Source organism: Enoplosus armatus, chromosome 17 (assembly GCF_043641665.1).
Source record: "Enoplosus armatus isolate fEnoArm2 chromosome 17, fEnoArm2.hap1, whole genome shotgun sequence".
NCBI classification, from domain to species: Eukaryota; Metazoa; Chordata; class Actinopteri; order Centrarchiformes; family Enoplosidae; genus Enoplosus; species Enoplosus armatus.
Genome location: NC_092196.1, coordinates 17,557,799 through 17,562,677, shown reverse-complemented (window position 1 = coordinate 17,562,677; position 4,879 = coordinate 17,557,799).

Genomic DNA, 4,879 nt, shown 5'->3' with positions numbered 1-4,879 from the left:
CTGTGGACACAGAGACATTCAGGACGGTTAGTATATATTTTTTGATTAAATCAGATGAAAAGTAGTGAAATGGGTTCTTCAAACAGCGAAGAGTGTGTGTCAAACAGGAGAGTACTGAGGTCAACACATCAGAAAATATGGAGAGTAAATAAGTGTGACAATCAATGACACTTATGGGTTGTGTGTAAATGTTATTCAGTATCAGAAAATGTATAAAAGTGTGCCCAGAGTGTGCACATGTGTGTTCTTTGCTATAAACTATGCAGAAATTGTTAATCTGTTAATCAGTTTTTGCTCAAATCCTGGAGAGAATCTACTGTATTTTCCCATAAATAGAACCAACACTGGAGAAAGATTCCAGTTTTCCAGATGCAACACACTTTATGATTCCCTGCAGATGCACAAGGCGACTTTATACTCAGACTCCAGACGGACAGACCGGTGACATCAACCCTTCACTGCTGGCTATTACATTAGCAGCTTCCTCCCAAAGTCCTGAATGTAGTCAGTCCTACATGCCACCCAGCCTCAGAACAATAGTCCATAAACGCAGCTGGGGGGTCCACTATCAGGAGGGGCCACGTCTAGACAGGCCCATGGAGGGAGTGTAGGGCTTCATCCAGTTCGGACCACCCTGACCTTGGTCTCCTCACGGGGAGAGACGGTCCAGGGGGAATCTGAAGTCCGAGAGGAGAATAAAAGCAGATTTCCACCCGCTCTCTAAATATCTCATTCCTGAGGCCGAGTAAATAAGCCCAGCTAGCTCAGCTGACAGACACACGTGAGAACTATCACCCTCATGTTGCCCTGACGACCCACATCTGTCAGTCAAACACAATCACTTGACCAAACAGGCGGGAGCGAAGAGGAGAAGGGGGGGGGGGGGGTCCTCATGAGAAGTCAAGTCTGCTGTGGTTCAGTTATCTGCATGTTCACTATCAAACTTTTCTTAGTAAAACTGAACTCTTAAAGGAGCAGGTCAAACATTTGGGTGACAGCTGAACACTGTAATCATCCATGTGTCAGTCCATCAATCAATCACTAACGCTTCAGCAACGCTTACAAGAGCGACAGCATTTTGTAAAAAGATCCCTAATAATATCAGCACACATATTAAATTAACTTTAGCTTTAAATATGCTACTGACAAACACAACAGAAACATTTTAAACAAATACAGAGAAAAGTATTAAAACTTTTAGCCTTTTCTTAAGTTTATTGTTGTTTTTGAATGTAGAGCTGAAACAATTGGCCAATTAATCGATTAGTCAACTGACAGAATATTAATCTGCCACAATTTTGATAATCCATTAATCGTTTAAGTTATCTTTTAAGCAAAAAGGCCAAAAGTTCACTGGTTTCAGATTCTCAAATGTAGAAATGTGGCTCTTCTATTAAAATAAACTGAACATCTTTGGGCTTTGAAAAACAAGACCAACTGATTAAGTGATGAATCAAAAATAATTAGCAGATGAATTAATAATAAAAATGAGCATTACTTGCCACCCTAAAGTGACGTCTGGGTGTTTAGTGTCATTTTCTATTCGTACACATTTCTTGCATTCAGAGTATGTTTATAATGGTGCAGTTTAAGATGCTTCAGAGATGAATGTTAAGTAATCTCACAGCGTAATAACAGCTTTACTTGATTTTCTTTAATTACCCAATGTAGTAACTTTATGGCTCACACAGCTTTACTACAAACAAACCAACAGCTGCAAGCGTAAGTCACACAGAACTCCAGGTTATCCAATCAGGCTGCACTCATCTCTGCTCCGACACAGTACCAAACCTTTTTTTTCCTTGTCAGCTGTTGGCGGATTAAAACAGCTGACGAGGAAAAAAAAGGTTTAATATGAGTCAACACAGTTATTGGATGATGGATGATGGGTTGCCACAATCAGAAGATAAATCTGGTACATTTTAGCGTACAAGCAGCACCTCAGTCCGCGTCGTGGGCGGACACCTACATTTCCGGCGCTCTAGGTGCAGTTTGGTGTGCGTGTCACATTGACTGGCAGTTTGAATGGCAATTATACTGCCAATTTAATTCAGCTGAAATAAAACAGAACGCTGCAGGGTCACGATTAAACTAAGGAAATTAGGAGCACGAGGCATGTGTGAACAGGCCCTGAAAGGATACAAGTCTGGTTCATGATTTTACTGAAAGTCTTTTGAACTGATACCATGATTTAACGGGTCAGCTGACCGAAGGACCACACTCCTAAACCTTTTTGTATTTCTTTAAATTCTGTTGTTGTAAGAGTGTGTGTTTCAATGTTAGAGGGCCAGAGGTGAACACGTCTAGACGACAAGCAGCAACAACCGCACAAAATGCACACCCCATGTTTCACTTCCTGTCCCCCATCCACACACAAACACACACTGATGTATAACAAACACAGACACACACTTGACCTGACAGGCTTGTATTTGGCCACACAACAACAGGAAGCGGCAGGCTGGAGGCAGGAAGTGTGTTAGCGTTGTGGGACGGGATAACCATATGCTTCTATAAATAAAACCGATCTTACTCTCTATCATGGAGGCACTTCCACTCGTTCACTCCTCTTTCTCCTTCCTCTCTCCTTCTCCTTCCCTTCACTCGCCTCTCCTCCCTTCCACCTCTTCTTCCTCTCTCGCCACACTCTTTCGTGTAATGGAAATCCGGCTGCGCTGACTTTTACCGCACATTTTCCTCCTCCTCTACTTTTACGTTCCATCCAAGGGAAAAGAGACCAAAGATATGTTTCAGGACATTTCGATTTCTTTCGTAAATATGTTTTGAGTTTATATTTTAGAGCTAAGCATCAGAAAGCCTGTGCTGAAGTATATATGAAGGGTATATTTTGCAGCATAAATCCTTGTGACACTCAAAGCCTGATCTTTAGTCTGGCAGTCTAAACAATGTAAAGTAACCCCTGCTATTTTCCCAAAGAGGCGAGCATCGAGGCCTATTATGTGGCATGAAAGCAGCATAAAGAAGTGCGTGAGGAAGGAGGAGGGCTTGGGGTGTCAAATAAATACGATAAAGAAAACGTTGAGGCCAAGAGTAAAACAAAAAAAAAAAGGAAATGAAAGAGCAAGAGGGTGAAAGGAGGAAGAGACAGAATGAATTCCTCAGAGGGAGCGGTTTGGCTCGGACAAGTTGAAACAGACACTGTAACTTGCGGAGGAGGTGAGGGAGCGCAGAGAGAGTGAATGAGAGGAGAAGGATGAGGAGGACGAAGAGGAGGAGGAGGAGTATCGGGCCCCAGCGAGGGACAGGCTCCAGCACGCCGGTTTCGACCGCATGGCCCCTCCCGGAGCTGAGAATACCAAACCCTGTGATTACCCAAAACACACAGGGTCTGACTGGGTCTCTGAGCCAGCACTGTTTCCCACTCGGCTGCTCTGGTCTGTGTGGGACGGGAGTCTCAGTTATTCTGCCGAGTCCACAGTCGACCTTTTCCCCCTGAAGCAAATCCTCCCTCGTACCTGTCACCTTAACGAGACCAGTTTGACTTCTACCAGTTTAGCAAAAAAGCAAAAAAAAAAAAAAAGATCGGAACTTGCTGACATGCTCTGTCCTCTCTGAACCGTTGGACACTCAGTTTAACCAACAAGGCACTTGGAAACATTTTTTCTGTGGTTTTCAGTCTAAACTTGACTTCCTATGCAGGCTTAGGGCACAGACCAGGGAAACCTCGCTCTTGTTATGCTGAGAGAAAAAGACATTTGGTATTTCCTACTCTCCAACTGGGAATTTATCCTTTCAGCACTCTTTTTGCCTGAAATCTGGACACGTTCTCTCCCGTTGAAGCAAATTACGACAACAAATAAGCTTCAGATAATACGGAGCCCTAAGGGATCCCATCACCACCTGAAGATGATGTCATTAAAACACACAAAAAAGCCACACTGGAAACGACTGCTTTTGAATATGTAGAACAGCTTGTAATGCCACACGACAGCTTCCTGCTTTGAGGAGGTGACAACACACACACACACACACACACACACACACACACACACACACACACACAGCAGCAAGCTCTTCCCTGTGGATATTTCCGCTCCTGATTTCAATTAGAGAGCGTATCATTAAGATGCATGACTGAAAAGGCAGAATGTGAGCAGTCCAAGGAGAGCAGCGGAGGTCCTGCTGACAGGATTACAACATTTCTGTTTTGTTAGAGATGTAAATCTATAACATCTGCAGATTTTAACTTGCAGAGCCAGAACGTAGAGCTCCACCAGCTTTGTTGAACTATAAACACACAGTGTCAGTCTTCATAAAACACTGTAAAAAATGGATTTTCTGTGTGTCAGAGGCTTTTCTAGGACATGATGTTATTGTCATGCTGCAGTCATAATCGTCAGTAACAGCGTACGTGTTGGTTAACACACACACACACACACACACACACACACACACACACACACACACACACTCCTCTCCTCACTCCATCCAGAGGTAAAGCAGCACGGAGGAATGCAGCGGCTGTCGGGGAGCCGGGCTCCTGCTAACACCCCAGCAGGGCAGAACAATAATGCTCTTTTAAACAGCTGAGAGCTGCAACCTGTTTGAAAAGTGGAGCTTTACGGACGTTACAAATGCTGACGAGCCTTTAATCCTGATAGCCGCGGCTGTCTGCGCCCACAGCCCTGAGCCGGGCTGCCAAGAGGGAACGGGAGAGGGGAAAAGTCAAACCACCTCGTCCTGATAGTTCCTGGACTCACCGGCCACACGGAGGGCGCGCTCCACCACCTCTGCAGGTCTAAATGCATCCTATGTGTCGTGATGGAGGTGCATGATGAGTGTATGAATATCCAGCTGAGCTCTTAACACTCAAAGAACACAACCTGCCCGACGACGGAGGATTCAAAATAAAGAGCAG